The sequence below is a fragment of the Lepisosteus oculatus genome, chromosome 14 (assembly GCF_040954835.1).
Source record: "Lepisosteus oculatus isolate fLepOcu1 chromosome 14, fLepOcu1.hap2, whole genome shotgun sequence".
Lineage (NCBI taxonomy): Eukaryota > Metazoa > Chordata > Actinopteri > Semionotiformes > Lepisosteidae > Lepisosteus > Lepisosteus oculatus.
Window position 1 is genome coordinate 43,673,447 of NC_090709.1, and position 16,177 is coordinate 43,689,623.

Here is a 16,177-nt window from a genome sequence, read left to right on the forward strand (position 1 = left end):
GCAGGTGTATCCAGTAGCTTATCAAGCGGAAGCCTGGGGCGGCGGAGAGCTGTGATCGTGCAGACTTTGAAGTGTCACCTCATTGTCTGCTTTCCCGCCCCCCCTCGCCCAAGCTCTGGTCCACTCTAGCCCGGCAACCCCTCACACCTCCACTTGTCACAACCTAAGGTGTGGTCATGAGACACCCGTGGGGTGTTGTTCTTTTCTTGCTAATTGTTTCCTGCCTATCGCAGGCAGGAGTCCATGCGAGGAAGATGCGCTGGACAGAGCTCAGAGGGCGCAGCTGGGTGGCTTTCCTTCTGAGTGACATTCCTGCAACACTCTCCCACTCCTCTTGGTGCGCTAATACCGCAACACAGGAAGGCTGGAGCAGGTGGCTGTGGGCTTGGCGCACTACTGAAATAGTTCAGTTGGGAGAGTGTTAGACTGATGATGTAAAGGTCCCTGGTTTGATCCCGGGTTTCGGTGTTTTGTTTCATCGTGCCCTTTGTTCCTCTCTCCAGCGCCCCCTGCCTAAAGTGACGCTTCCCTTTCTCAGCCCGAAACGCAAGCAAGACACCAGCAGCAACCCCTGCAGGTTTCCATAGTGTAGCTGTTATTACGTTCGTCTCACATCTGATAAGTCCCTGGTTCGAGACCAGGTGGAAACAGCCTCGTTTTGCACGCTTCTGTACTTCACAGAGGTCTTGAGCGACCGGTCATTTGTTCCCAATGTATTTCCGGTGCCTTCATGCACTCTTCTACCAAACGCACGTTACCTTCTGTACGCGGAGCCGATCATTTGCAATTGGGCTGTGCCGACTGTAATCATAGCTGGCCCAGGGACGCCAAATATGTAACGTTGCCATAGCCAAAATGTAAATGTAGTGGCTCTCTAAAGGCACCAGTTCTGTAGGGTTTGGGCATTTACTGAGACAATTATTAATTGTAGCAGTAAATCACAAAATGATTCTTTTGATAGAATCCAACCATGCGATATAACTCAAACAACGCACACACACAGGTACTAATACACGAGGATACATTTATTAATACATAGAATATGCATGTAAAACTAACAGATCGTATCGAGAGGGCTATCAGAATACAAAAGGTATATATTCAGTCAGTTACGAAGTGTTACACATATCAAGAGGACATACGTTCAGTATATCATTCATTTAGACCGTTTCATAAATGAACTTGGTTATAACTTCTACATTAGATACTCAAACAAGTACATAACTCTTAGGAATTAAATTGATATCAACTGGTTGGGATAACAATTGAATTCTCGAGCTGTAATGCAGTGAAGTTGAATACTCATCCAATCTCTGGGGATTCAGATCTCCTGCGGGCACAAAGAAACAGTTGCAGGCTGTTGCTGTCCAATCCGCGCTCTCTGGCTCGGTGCCAGGCTGTGCTGTGCGGCTTGCGACGGTGCGCTGCTGATGCTCACTGACCGGCTAGTTAGTGTTGGCTTTAACTAGCAAAGTTTGTGCACAGGAGAAAAGATGACTGTGGGTCCCAGCAAGTCAGGAAGAGGACTGGTTCGTTCCTGATGAAGAGCTGGTTCTGAATAGTGATTCGGCTGTCCACAGTTCCGACCTGTTCACGAGGCTTGCTGCAGGTGCTAACCTCGGGTGAATCCTCTGGTTACTCTCTGGCAACCTCAGCTCTAGACTCTTAGAACAAAGGAAAGTTCTGGCACTCGGACACACTGGCCGTTCCGTGGTTGTCCGGGCTGAGTCTCAGGATGGTCAGGAGGCGCGCTGCGAGAATGTCCTGCCCTTTGGAGCCTTCTGCTCCTGGGCCGTCCTGCCCTGGAATTCTCCTTTGAATTCCCTTTAGAAAAGTCCACTGAATTCTCTACTGAATCTTACTGAATCTCTCAGGCTCTCTGTGTTGCCTGTTTTTTCCTGGAGGAACTTCAGCTCGTTGATTGGCTGAAAGTTCCATGGGCATCAGAGTCCCACGTGGGTTACTCGACCCTACCAGTCCCTGATTGATTGATCAAGGTGAGATATGAGTCACTTACTCCTGACACTTAGGAATGCAGTCCAGATGTCCATCTGGCACTCCCTAGACAGATAGGCGCCAATGGATGACCATTGATCATGATAGCCAGGCTTAGCTAAGTGCATCCCACTTTGGGAGCTGTCTCTTATCAAAGGAATCTTAAATCAGCCTGCATGAATAGTCTCTCCGTGGCTGCACCACAGAGATGAACAGAGAAATGAGGCCTCATTTGGGAAAGCTCAGAACACTTAATTCTTTCTTATTAATAAGCCTCGCCGCTACACGACAGACCAGGACGAGCTCTGTCGGCTGAAAAGCAGCGCAGGACCTGCAAGAACAACAGAAAGATTAGCATCCAGCGGGGGCCTCTTAGTGAGCCCAAGAGCTCATCAAGAATCGGCTCCAGCAACAGGGCTGGGCGCATTTTTCCATACTCCGACCACTCTCGGTGTAAACAGGTCCCTGGTCTCTGCTTGAAATGCACTTTCCTGCGTTTGCTTTGGTGTAGCTGGCTTCCCCTGCATGGGCGAATGTGATGAAGTTCCTTAGTAAGTCATTGAAGAAAACAGAGAAGAGGTCGGAGTGGCCTCTGTCATTCATCAACCATCCAGTCAGTCAGTACTCCTCTGCAAAGCGCACATCAATTGGCCTTTTTTCGCCTTCATTCGTGTATGTAGGAAAAGTAGATGCCCCTATTCTGCCGGGACCCGGAGTTGGACCGGGGTTGTTGCAGCCACAACGCAAAGTACTGACCACTATACGATCACGGCGAGTTACCGAGACGCACGGCGGGGCGGAAAAGGTCCCCGGTTCGAAACAGATCGGCTTCTTTTGTTGCCACGCAGACTGTTTGGGGATTCGCCTAGCGCTGTGATCAAACAGACCCACTCACCTCTTAGTGTAGCGGGATCTGCACAGTGCATGTCGCAGCGCTTCCTGCTTTCACTTCAATGCACATCCTTATGTCGAGTCGTGTGCCGTGCAGAGGCTCTGAAAGTGAGAGCAATGAAAAGGTGCACGGCGCTGTGAAAGAAGACACAGAGAAGTGAAAGGCAGTCCTTTCTCTAAGGAGGTAGAAGAAGAGTGACTCCCCGTCGGGGAATCGAACACCATCCTCCTGCGTGAGGGGCAGAAATACTCCCCACTATACAAACGAGGAAGACATCGGGGTTGTCGACCCTCGGCATCGTGTCCCGACCCACCATGCTGGAAGCCGACGCGTGCTGTGATTCCTTTATGGAGCAGAAATGACAACCGAGGAGCCGTGAGATCATTTCAGCATTTCGCAGCAATTCAGCATTTCGAAAACACAAACGACCAACTCTGAATGACTTGCTTTTGATGCTTTTCAAAGCGTTCTTTGTGCACAACGACTGCGCCGCCTGGCAGATACAAATGGGTTGTACAACTTTGAACTAGCAAATGGAAGAGAGCTAAGCCCCCTCTCTTTTAGCCCAGGTTCGATCTGTCTCCCAGAATCACCAGGGCGCGCTCACACATACACACACCAGTACTGTTGAAGTGTTCTGCTTCATTTCTAAGGGCAACTCAACATTCACTCCTACCCTGAGAAAAGAAAAGACAGCATCCACAGCAACAACAGCTCGAGTCTCTGCATAGGAGCTAAGCTACCCTCATCTCCTCTGCTCTGCGGCTCCTGCGGAGTGGAGTCCTGGCTGGAGCCGTGTCGCAGGCGGTGGCTCCCGTTGCTCTGTCTGTGCATCGTGTCCAAGGGCTCCTGGAAGGAAGAGAGAGCCCTCCCACTCGGGGGCTTTTCCACGGTCTGTGTGAGGAGGGGCGGGTGTGTCCAGTAGCTTATCTAGCGGACGCCTGGGGCGTCGGAGAGCTGTGATCATGCAGATCTTAAGGTGCCACCTCTTTGTCTGCTTTCCCGCCCCCCCTCCGCCCAAGGTCTGGTCCAAAGTGGCCCGGCAACCCCTCACAACTACATGTGTCACAACCTAAGGTGTGGTCATGAGACACTCGTGGGGTGTTGTTCTGTTATTGCTAATTGTTTCCTGCCCGTCGCAGGCAGGAGTCCATGTGATGAAGATGCGCTGGACAGAGCTCAGAGGGTGCAGCTGGGTGGCTTTCCTTCTGAGTGACGTTCCTGCAACACTCTCCCGCTCCTCTTGGTGCGCTCATGCCGCAACACAGGAAGGCTGGAGCAGGTGGCTGTGGGCTCTGTGCACCGCTGATATGGCTCAGTTGGGAGAGCATTAGATTGAAGATTTTAAGGTCCCTGGTTCAATCCTGGGTTTCGGTGTTCTGTTTCATCGTGCCCTTTGTTCCTCTTTCCAGCGCCCCCTTCCTAAAGTGACGCTTCCCTTTCTCAGCCTGAAATGCAAGCGAGACACCAGCAGCAATCCCTGCAGGTTTCTGTAGTGTAACGGCTGTCACGTCAACCTAACACCTGAAAAGTCCCCCGTTCGAGACCGGGTGGAAACAGCCTCTTCTTGCACGCTCCTGTACTTCACAGAGGACTTGAGCCACCGGTCATTTGTTCCCAATGTATTTCCGGTGCCTTCATGCACTCTTGTACCAAACGCACGTTCCTTCTGTACGCGGAGCCGATCATTTGCAATTGGGCTGTGCCGACAGAGAAAGACGAGCTCTGTCGGCTGAAAAGCAGCGCAGGACCTGCGAGAACAACAGAAAGACTAGCATCCAGCGGGGGCCTCTTAGTGAGCCTAAGATCTCATCAAGAATCGGCTCCAGCAACAGGGCTGGGCGCATTGTTCCATTCTCCGACCACTCTCGGTGTAAACAAGTCCCTCCTGGTCTCTCCTTGAATTGCACTTTCCTGCATTTGCTTTGGTGTACAGTAACTGGCTTCCCCTGCATGGGCGAATGTGAAGAAGATCCTTAGTAAGTCATTGAAGAAAACCGAGAAGAGGTCGGAGTGGCCTCTGTCGTTCATCAACGATCCAGTCAGGCAGTACTCCTATTCTGCCAGGACGCGAATTCGAACGGGGGTTGTTGCGGCCACAACACAAAATACTGAGTACTATACGATCATAGCGAGTTACTGAGACAGACACAACCAGTAGGAAAGGATGTGCTCTCTTTGTGTGACACTAGTCCGAAAAGTCCTGACGCTGCATTTCAACTGAGCCCTAGTATACATCGACCCTTCGACACTCTGAGTGCCAACTCTCTTGTGTGTTTTCTCCATCAAGCAGGTCATGAAGGCAGCAATTACAGTTTGCTTACATGACACACGGCACAGCATGGCTCTACTCTCTCATATGGTCTAGTGGTTATGATTCCTGATTTTCACCCAGGTGGCCTGGGTTCAACTTCTGGTAAGGGAAGTTTTCAATTTTGCCTCCTGCTTTCCAAAAGATCAGCACCATGTACGAAGGAGCCGCATTTAAACCACTCGATCATGTGCAAAACATACGAGAAGAGGGGGCGCATGTTTTCAAGCGAGGACCTCTCGCTTGTGAGCCGAACTGATCATCGCTGCAGCTCGGAAACCTGCAGGAGGTGGGAGGGGTGACTCTTGTAAACAGTGTTGACTTTCGGCAATAGGATTTATACTCTTCAAGACGATATTTGCACTTTCTGCAGAGGAGATATTCTCCACTTCAGTAGCCCGATTTCGTCGATTGTGTGGAGAGGGCTGTAGAATGTGGGGCCGCCTTTCCTGCTCCATCCATGACAGGCATGCTGGGCTCTGGTGTGAGAGCACGGTCAATCAGCGCACTCCAACAAAGATACTGGAAGCAGCTGAATAGCATTGGCGAAGCTCAGCGCTGGGCCACTGGGCACGAGTTCCCATCGTTCCCTTTCTCAGCCCGAAACGCAAGCAAGACACCAGCAGCAGCCCCTGCATGTTTCCGTAGTGTAGCGGTTATCACATTCGCTGTGTGACTCTGTTGGTGAAGCTCTTATGTGCCTAGACCTGTAGGAGGAGCTTCTCCCAGACAGCCCTGTCAGTCTCACAGTGCCCATCCTCTCCCTGAGACACTGACACAAGGAGGGTCAGGACCTCAGTTTTCCGCCTTCCCCGAAGGACAGCGCCTGTTTGCGCAGCAGAGTGTCGCCATCAGGATGCTGGGGCATAAGAAAGCCACACAGACCGCAGGGTGAGCGCTCCCTACTGGTCCCAGTCACACCTCTTTCAGGAGCAGCAGCAACCTGAGCTTTTCCGGGGGGAATCTCCCATCCGGGTGCCGGCTAGGCTTACACCTGCTGGGCTGCCGTGGGTGAGCCCAGTCGAGAGTCGCAGGGTGAGATCTAGTCACCGGGGAGAAACAATACAAGCGAAGGATTACTCGGCTCCCAGCACTTGAAAAGACCGACAAATGACTCGTTCCCACCGGAGCTGAATGTACCTGCATGTGTCGTGTCGTCTTCTTCCCCCGCCCCGCTGTGTTTGCTTTATTGTCTTTGAAGCCGGCCCCCAAGACGAGACGGGCTGTTCCTGTGCCCCAATTAACACTTTACAGGTGCCATTCCCCGACATTGTGGCCATTGTCGGTGGTCACACGCGATAAGATAAGGTGGAGGAGAGCGGGGCATGCCCAGCGCCAGACATTCGAAGAGGGGGCTGTGCGAGGTGAGGTGAGGTGCGACATGCCGGAGCCCTGACGCTGCTAATGCGGAGCACTTGTTGAACTGGCATTGAAAGGACGTGTGCGCACGGAGCGAGCCTTCCCTGCGGCGGAGCGTGGAAACTTTCTCCCCGCACTGCAGCGGGGCCGAGAGAACAGCACAGAAGGCAGCAGGCTCTGGAGAGCGGGTAAGAGACGGAGCCTTGTGGGCAGGCGAGCAGGCCCGTTTTTTGGAAACTGCTGAAAAGGCTCCGGTGTTTGTTCGCTGCGTGGCAGGCGCACGATGCGAGCTTGCGTAGCGATCTGCCGGTCTGGTGTTATGCAAATGAGGCTGAATTGCATCCCGGGACATGCTGCGAATGCGCAATGGCGACTGCAGATGTGTAGGAAACGGCGCGCTCGTTTTCTCGTTTTGCCCACCCTTTTGAGTGTTAGTGTGGCGTGTGAGTGTGCGAAAGAGTGGGCCCAGCAGGAGGCGGTGGTGTGCGGGGCGAGGAGCTGGCCTAGGCTGCGCGCTTTGTGCTGTGGGTGCGGGCCGCTTGCAGGGGCTTGTACAGCTCATACTTATCTGGCAGGGGAGATACCTTGATCAGCCTGTAGGTGGAGTAGTTGGATTGTTTTCTTGTTTTTTGGAAGCAGTGTTTGTTTTGCAGTTCACGAAATGGCAACATTTGGATCCCGCAAGAATGCTGTGCGTTTTGAGCTTTTGGATGACCTCTTCATGGATCGTATGCAGTTCAGCAGAAAAGTGTTGCAGAAGGAACTTGGCTTTGAACCTCGGCACTTGGATTTCATCGTCGCTCTCCCAGGTCAGAAAGCATTTTAGGTTGTTTTTGCTACCTATTCTCTGTTTGAACAATGTGTGGATGTGTTTGAGGCAAAAAGAGGGAAAGTTCCTACCCTTGAGAAGATCAACTTGGAGCCTCTAACACAGAGAGAGAGGAAAACGGTGCATGTTGTTATGTTCTCGGAACTGGCAATGACAGAGGACATTCACGCCTGGCTTAACCAGTACTGCACCCTCCACCATGGAACTGAGGTTAGAGATGTTGACGGTATAAAAACAGGAGCAAGGTAATTCGAGGTTCGCTTGCTACCGGACAATGTAAATGGAGGCTTTAGGCACCTGCCCTCTACAATCCGGCTGGGCGCCTGCAATGGCTATGTTTTTTATGTGGGACAACCAAAGGTGTGTCGGCGCTGTGGTGCTGTGGGACACCTGGCATCATCCTGCACTGTGAAATGCCGCAAGACCTGTGGCAAACAGGGACATTTAGCCTCTGACTGTTCAATGCTGCCAAAGTGCAATTTATGTGGCTCGGAAGGACACGTTTTTAAGAACTGCCCTCACGCCTATGCCAATAAACTCAAAATGAAAAAGGATGAGGCAGTGCTTGTTTCAGCCAAACCGGCCCGAAAAGCCAAAGCAAACAACAAGTCAAACAAAGAACCCTTGTTGGACAAAGACTCTCAGCCTCCAGCCAGGATCAGTCTTGCTGTGGCTCCGGGGCCGGTGGAAGAGAAATCCACTACGCCCCCACAACCGCAGACTGCACCAGACAAGCACGAGGGTTTGAAAACCCCCGAGAACAGCGAGGACCCCTCCCCCACTCCTGCTCCTCAGAACGAGGGCCAGTGTGGGGCCCCCCGATGGAGCGGGTCCAGCGATGATACCCAGGATTCAGCAGAGCTGCTTTTCTCAGACTCTGCAAGTCCTACAGATGCCCTCCTCTCCTCCATCCAGTCCATCACGGAGGATCTGCAGCAGCTGGTGGGTGAGGGGGAAGAGGAGACTGGTGCATCGGCTGCACCCCTTTTCCCTCAGTGCTCCCAGGAGCTGGACTTGAGGAAAAGGAAAAATGACTCTGTTTTCTCCCTGAGCGAGGAAGAAGGAGAGCATGGTGATGGGGACAGCTGGAACCCCTCCACCCCTCCCTCTACCCCTTTCCTTGAAATGGACTCCGTGAACGCTTTTACTGCTGCCACCCTGATGAAGGCTCATTCAGAGGATGGCTGGCAGGAAATTGGTAAGAAGAAAAAGAAAAAGAAGTAAATCAAGAGAGGTATAAAAGCTTTGAAGATAGGTGGGATAAAGGGCCTTCTGATTGGTCAGGGGACAATAACAACAGAACCTCTGGCGTGGCCATTCTTTTCAAAGGATGGGCATTCAAATTGAAAAGTATTCAGAGGGTCATAGATGGCAGGTTGCTGTGTGTGGATGTGGAATGGGGGACCGTTAACCTGCGGCTAATCAATGTGTATTGTCCTACTGACGTGGGAGGAAGGGTGGAGCTACTCAAAGCACTCTCTCCCCTATTGTTATGTAGCACAGACGTGATAGTGGGAGGGGATTTTAATTGTATCTTAGAGCACACAGATAGGCAGTCTAGCTCTCTGATAAAATTGGATTCCAGCTCACTGGCCCTGCAAAACTTAGTTCAAGACTTTAAACTCTCAGACACATATAGATGTATGTATCCCACAACAGCAGGATATACATGGTCAGGGAGGAATCAGAATTGACTATTGCTTTGTCTCAGAGAGAGTGAAAGTTGTTGGGGTCACTCTTCAGCCTGTCTTCTTCTCAGATCATCAGGCTTTAGGGTGTAGAGTGGAACTCCAGGGCGGGACTGTCTTTGGCCCAGGCCTCTGGAAACTCAACACAAAGCTGCTAGAGAACGAGGGGGTAGTATCCCGCTACAAGGAGAAACTATCACAGTGGCTGTCCTTGCAGTGTCTGTACAGGTCAGTAGGAGAGTGGTGGGAGGAGGTGAAGGTGAGGACAAAGGCCTTTTTCATTGCTGAGGGAAGGAAGGCTGCTGCCAGACGGAGAAGAGTGCTAGCCAGGAAACAGAGGCAGCTGCAGCGTCTCTACACGAGACAGTGGCTTCGATGTGCTCGAGGATATCACCCTTTTAAAAAAGGATGTCCGGAGCATAGCGGAAGAAAGTAGTCGAGGAGTGCTGTTAAGAAGCTGTGTCAGTTCTTGGAAGAAAATGAGAAGTGTACTCGCTTCTTTTTCAGTAAAGTGGTAGGCTCCAAGTCTGTCATGGAAAGTGTAGTTGATGAGGAGGGAAGAGAGAGTACAGAGCTGAGTGCTATTCTCTCCTGCATCGAGGCCTTCTTGTCACGGACGTCCAAGGGGACTAACCGTGGGGAGCAGGAGGGCGGAAAAAGACCCATATGCGTAGCGGCGAGACGGGAAAAAGGCCCGGGCTCATTAGTGCAAAGAGTTCAGGAATGCCGTATAGAAACCTGTGCCCTCAGGGAGTGGACGTGGGGCGCCCTGGTGCTAGGCGGGTCTCAGGACATCCGAACGTCAGTGCTGAGCGAGGACAGAGTGCAAGACCCGGAAATATATAGCCCAAGGGAAAGAGAGGGCAAGAAGGACAGCAGACCAGAAACTAGGGACAGGACAGAGAAGGACCGCCCTCTGGCTGCAGAGGGCGTGACACTTCTACTCAAGACTGTACAGCTCTACAGAGGTAAAGGATGAAGAAATTCATTTTTTTACCTCAAAGCTAGAAAAAATTTTGAGTGAAGAAGATAGGGAAGTACTTTTGGGGGATTTGACAGTAGAAGAGCTGAGAGGCTATGGAGAGCTTACAGAAGGGGAAAACTCCGGGTGCTGACAGGCTCCCTAAAGGGGCGTCTGCTTTTACTACTTGCACGAATGAAGGCAAAAAAAAGCCAATCGATGTGAATGAACGGCGCTTTACAGAGGAGTACTGCCTGACTGGATCGTTGATGAACGACAGAGGCCACTCCGAGCTCTTCTCGATTTTCTTCAATGACTTACTAAGGATCTTCTTCACATTCGCCCATGCAGGCGAAACCAGTTACACCAAAGCAAACGCAGGAAAGTGCAATTCAAACAGAGACCAGGAGGGACTTTTTTACACCGAGAGTGGTCGGAGAATAGAACAATGCGCCCAGCCCTGTTGCTGGTACCGATTCTTGATGAGATCTTGGGCTCACTAAGAAGCCCCCGCTGGATGCTAATCTTTCTGTTGTTCTTGCAGGTCCTGCGCTGCTTTTGAGCTGACAGAGCTCATCCTGGTCTGTCGGCACAGCCCAATTGCAAATGATCGGCTCTGCATACAGAAGGAACGTGCGTTTGGTACAAGAGTGCATGAAGGCACCGATAAGACATTGGGAACAAATGACCGGTCGCTCAATACCTCTCTGAAGTACAGGAGCGTGCAAAACGAGGCTGTTTCCACCCGGTCTCAAACCGGGGACCTTTCGCGTGTTAGGCGAACGTGATAGCTGCTACACTACGGAAACCTGCAGGGACTGCTGCTGGTGTCTCGCTTGCGTTTCGGGCTGAGAAAGGGAAGCGTCACTTTAGGCAGGGGGAGCTGAAGAGAGGAACAAAGGGCGCCATGAAATAGAATGCCAAAACCCAGGATCAAATCAGGGACCTTTAGATCTTCAGTCTAACGCTCTCCCAGCTGAGCTATTTCGGCGGTGCCGAGAGCACACAGCCACCTGCTCCAGCCTTCCTGTGTTGCGGCATGAGCGCACCAAGAGTAGCGGGAGAGTGTTGCAGGAACGTCACTCAGAAGGAAAGCCACCCAGCTGCGCCCTCTGAGCTCTGTCCAGCGCATCTTCCTCGCATGGACTCCTGCCTGCGACGGGCAGGAAACAATTAGCAAGAACAGAACGACACCCCATGGGTGTCTCATGACCGCACCTTAGATTGTGACACGTGCAGGTGTGAGGGGTTGCCGGGCTACTTTGGAGCAGAGCTTGGGCGGAGGGGGGGCGGGAAAGCAGACAAAGAGGTGACACCTCAAGGTCTGCACGATCACAGCTCTCCGCCGCCCCAGGCTTCCGCTCGATAAGCTACTGGACACACCCGCCCCTCCTCACACAGACCGTGGAAAAGCCCCCGAGTGGGAGGGCTCTCTCTTCCTCCCAGGAGCTCTTGGACACGACGCACAGACAGGGCGCGGGTAGCCGCCGCCTGCAAACACGGCTCCAGGCAGGACTCCACTCCGCAGGAGCCGCAGAGCAGAGGAGATGAGGGCAGCTTAGCTCCTGTGCAGAGACCTGAGCTGTTGTTGCTGTGGATGCTGTCTTTTCTGCACTCGGGGTAGGAGTGAATGTTGAGTTGCCCTTAGAAATGAAGCAGAGCACTTCAACGGCACGGGTGTGTGTGTGTGTGAGCGCCCTGGTGATTCTGGGAGACAGATCGAACCTGGGCTAAAAGAGAGGGGGCTTAGCCCTCTTCCATTTGCTAGTTCAAAGTTGTACAACCCATTTGTATCTGCTAGGCGGCGCAGTCATCGTGCACAAAGAACGCTTTGAGAAGCGTCAAAGGCAAGTCATTCCGAGTTGGTCGTTTGTGTTTTCCGTTCAGACGCGAAATGCTGAAATGATCTCTCGGCTCCTCGGTTGTCATTTCTGCTCCGTAAAGGGATCACAGCACGCGTCGGCTTCCAGCATGCTGGGTCGGGACACGATGCCGGGGGTTGGAGAGAGCGATGTCTTCCTCGTTAGTATAGTGGCAAGTATCCCCGCCTGTCACGTGGGAGACCGGGGTTTGATTCCCCGACGGGGAGTAGCTTTTCTTTCACCTCCTTAGAGAAATGCCTGCCTTTCACTTCTCTGTTTTCTTTCACAGCGTCGTGCACCTTTTCATTGCTCTCGCTTTCAGAGCCTCCGCACGGCAGTCGACTCGACATCAGGAAGCACATTGAAGTGAAAGCAGGAAGCGCTGCGACATGCACTGTGCAGATCCCGCCACACTAAGAGGTGAGTGGGTCTGTTCGATGCACAAAGAACGCTTTGAGAAGTGTCAAAGGCAAGTCATTCCGAGTTGGTCGTTTGTGTTTTCCGTTCAGACGCGAAATGCTGACATGATCTCTCGGCTCCTCGGTTGTCATTTCTGCTCCGTAAAGGAATCACAGCACGCGTCGGCTTCCAGCACGGTGGGTCGGGACACGATGCCGGGGGTCGGAGAGAGCGATGTCTTCCTCGTTAGTATAGGACCTGTCACCTGTCCCCACCTGTCACGCGGGAGACTGGGGTGCATCAGGACGCGCCTTGAAGTGAAAGCAGGATGCGCTGTGACATGCACTGTGCAGATCCCGCCACACTAAGAGGTGGGTCCAGTGGGTCTGTTCGATCACAGCGCTAGGCGAATCCCCAATCCCCTTTTGTGCCTGGCGACAAAAGATGTCTGTTTCCGCCCGGTTTCGAACCGGGGACCTTTCGCGTGTGAGGCGAACGTGATAACCACTACACTACGGAAACAGTGGTAAGACGTGCCCAGCGGCGCAGCGCTGAGCTTCGCCAATGCGATTTAGCTGCTTCCAGTGCCTTTATTGGAGTGCGCTGATGGACCGTGCTCTCTCTCCAGAGACCAGCACGCCTGTCATGGACGGAGCAGGAAAGGCGGCGCCACATTCTACAGCCCTCTCCACGCAATCGACGAAATCGGGCTACTGAAGTGGAGAAAATCGCCTCTCCAGAAAGTGCAAATATCATCTTGGAGACTATAAATCCTATTGCCGAAGGTCAGCCCTGTCTACCAGAGTAACCCTCCCACAGCGATGATCAGCTCGTCTCACACGCGAGAAGTTTCGGTTGGAAACAAGCGCCCCCTCTTCTCGCACGTTCGAGTAGTTTTAATGCGGCTCTTTCGTACACGGTGCTGATCTTTTGGAAAGCAGGAGGCAAAACCGAGTCGAACCGCCTGGGTGAAAACCAGGAACCCTAACCGCTAGACTATATGGCAGCGAACAACCATGCTGTTCCCGGCATCATGCAAGCAAACTACATAAATATGAGAAAACACGCAAGAGAGTTGTCACTCAGAGTGTCGAAGGGTCGATGTATACTGGGGCTCAGTTGAAATGCAACGTCAGGACTTTTCCGAATTATGTCACACGAAGAGAGCACAGCCCTTTCCGCCCTGCCGCGTGTGTCTCGGTAACTCGCTGTGATCGTATAGTGGTCAGTACTTTGCGTTGTGGCCGCAACAACCCCGGTTCGAATCCGGGTCACGGCAGAATAGGGGCGTCTGCTTTTACTACTCGCACGAATGAAGGCAAAAAAAAGCCAATCGATGTGAACGAACGGCGCTTTACAGAGGAGTACTGCCTGACTGGATCGTTCATGAACGACAGAGGCCACTCCGACCTCTTCTCGGTTTTCTTTAATGACTTACTAAGGATCTTCTTCACATTCGCCCATGCAGGGGAAGCCAGTTACACCAAAGCAAACGCAGGAAAGTGCATTTCAAGCAGAGACCAGGAGGGACTTGTTTACACCGAGAGTGGGCGGAGAATGGAACAATGCGCCCAGCCCTGTTGCTGGAGCCGATTCTTGATGAGCTCTTGGGCTCACTAAGAGGCCCCCGCTGGATGCTAATCTTTCTGTTGTTCTTGCAGGTCCTGCGCTGCTTTTGAGCCGACAGAGCTCGTCCTGGTCTGTCGGCACAGCCCAATTGCAAATGATCGGCTCCGCGTACAGAAGGAACGTGCGTTTGGTACAAGAGTGCACGAAGGCACCGGAAATACATTGGGAACAAATGACCGGTCGCTCAAGACCTCTGTGAAGTACAGGAGCGTGCAAAACGAGGCTGTTTCCGCCCGGTCTCGAACCGGGGACCTTTCGCGTGTTAGGCGAACGTGATAGCCGCTACACTACGGAAACCTGTAGGGACTGCTGCTGGTGTCTCGCTTGCGTTTCGGGCTGAGAAAGGGACGCGTCACTTTAGGCAGGTGGCGCTGGAGAGAGGAACAAAGGGCGCGATGAAACAAAATGCCGAAACCCGGGATCGAACCAGGGACCTTTAGATCTTCAGTCTAACGCTCTCCCAACTGAGCTATTTCGGCAGTGCGCAAAGCCCACAGCCACCTGCTCCAGCCTTCCTGTGTTGTGGCATGAGCGCACCAAGAGTAGCGGGAGAGTGTTGCAGGAACGTCACTCAGAAGGAAAGCCACCCAGCTGCGCCCTCTGAGCTCTGTCCAGCGCATCTTCCTCGCATGGACTCCTGCCTGCGACGGGCAGGAAACAATTAGCAAGAACAGAACGACACCCCATGGGTGTCTCATGACCGCACCTTAGGTTGTGACACGTGCAGGTGTGAGGGGTTGCCGGGCTACTTTGGAGCAGAGCTTGGGCGGAGGGGGGGCGGGAAAGCAGACAAAGAGGTGACACCTCAAGGTCTGCACGATCACAGCTCTCCGCCGCCCCAGGCTTCCGCTCGATAAGCTACTGGACACACCCGCCCCTCCTCACACAGACCGTGGAAAAGCCCCCGAGTGGGAGGGCTCTCTCTTCCTCCCAGGAGCTCTTGGACACGACGCCCAGACAGGGCGCGGGGAGCCGCCGCCTGCAAACACGGCTCCAGGCAGGACTCCACTCCGCAGGAGCCGCAGAGCAGAAGAGATGAGGGCAGCTTAGCTCCCGTGTAGAGAACTGAGCTGTTGTTGCTGTGGATGCTGTCTTTTCTGTTCTCGGGGTAGGACATCAGGAAGCACATTGAAGCGCTGCGACATGCACTGTACAGATCCCGCCACTACTGGGCCCGATTTCCCCGGATCGAAACCGGGCGGACACAGGCCCGTTTCGTTTGTTGCCACGCACACTGTTTGGGGATTCGCCTAGCGCTGTGATCGAACAGACCCACTCACCTCTTAGTGTGGCGGGATCTGCACAGTGGATGTCGCAGCGCATCCTGCTTTCTCTTCAATGCATGTCCTGATGTACCCTGGTCTCCCGCGTGACAGGTGGGGATACTTGCCAGTATACTAACGAGGAAGACATCGCTCTCTTCTTAGTGTGCAAAACACTTACTTGCAGCATTGTGGGTGCTGTGGTTTAAATGCTATTGGTTTGTGAACAGAATACCCCTATTCCAGTGCATTGTGCCACATTAAATAAACACACGAGAAAAAGAGATTCAGAACGCAAAGCTGTGTCAGTGTTCTGTGTAAAAAATCGGTTTGAACATCATGGGAGCTGTTTTTAATAAGCTGCTGAGTAAAGAATATTTTAATCTTCCTGCTGTCAGTAGTATTGTGCATATAGTTGACTCTTACCTGAATGAAAACAGGACGTAAAGGAAGGGTTTCAGAATTCAGACAAAGCTTTATTCCCGTGCTTACAGTCCGAGTAATTGGAGACTGCGCTATTCTGTTGCCTATGGTCATATACGGGTTTTTCGCATGAAGCCGTATTTAACAGCATTTCTCGCGTTGTGAACTTGTGTATACAGCGGTCCCCCGGGTTCCACTTAGTGCGTAATTACGCATCGATGAAAAACCGGAGGTTTAAAAAAAGATAATTAGCTCACTGATACTTTGATGTAGAGGCTGTGGAAATATCCACGTCGTGGTCTTTAAAATGCATTTGGTTTAAAGGCGTTCTGTGCTTCCGTTGCGAAGATATGGACAAAAGAATATTCGTGCTTGGTCCAAAAACTGTAATATAAACGAAAAAGTAAAGGCTGAGAAAGCATTCACAATGTATTTTATGCACAAAGCAAGTATTCTCGCGAATCTAAGAGGTTTCGTGTAAACGCTACAGGCGTGGCAAAATCGTTTTCGAACTTCAAGCTAACTTTACCCCGGTGTTTTACGCTGCTCCTTTCTACACTGAACTGG

At 52.3% G+C, this 16,177-nt stretch overlaps 6 non-coding genes across 6 annotated transcripts; 2 read left to right on the forward strand and 4 right to left on the reverse strand.

Annotated features, from left to right (window-relative positions):
- Positions 1-395: 395 nt before the first annotated feature.
- trnai-gau (transfer RNA isoleucine (anticodon GAU)) lies at positions 396-468 on the forward strand. Its single transcript has one exon. It is a non-coding gene; the product is annotated as a tRNA-Ile (tRNA).
- Positions 469-10,953: 10,485 nt separating this feature from the next.
- Positions 10,954-11,026, reverse strand: trnaf-gaa (transfer RNA phenylalanine (anticodon GAA)). Its single transcript has one exon. It is a non-coding gene; the product is annotated as a tRNA-Phe (tRNA).
- A 1,719-nt stretch (positions 11,027-12,745) lies between these two features.
- On the reverse strand, positions 12,746-12,818 carry trnav-cac (transfer RNA valine (anticodon CAC)). Its single transcript has one exon. It is a non-coding gene; the product is annotated as a tRNA-Val (tRNA).
- A 685-nt stretch (positions 12,819-13,503) lies between these two features.
- Positions 13,504-13,575, forward strand: trnah-gug (transfer RNA histidin (anticodon GUG)). Its single transcript has one exon. It is a non-coding gene; the product is annotated as a tRNA-His (tRNA).
- A 574-nt stretch (positions 13,576-14,149) lies between these two features.
- trnav-aac (transfer RNA valine (anticodon AAC)) lies at positions 14,150-14,222 on the reverse strand. Its single transcript has one exon. It is a non-coding gene; the product is annotated as a tRNA-Val (tRNA).
- A 109-nt stretch (positions 14,223-14,331) lies between these two features.
- On the reverse strand, positions 14,332-14,404 carry trnaf-gaa (transfer RNA phenylalanine (anticodon GAA)). The gene has a single exon. It is a non-coding gene; the product is annotated as a tRNA-Phe (tRNA).
- Positions 14,405-16,177: the final 1,773 nt, after the last annotated feature.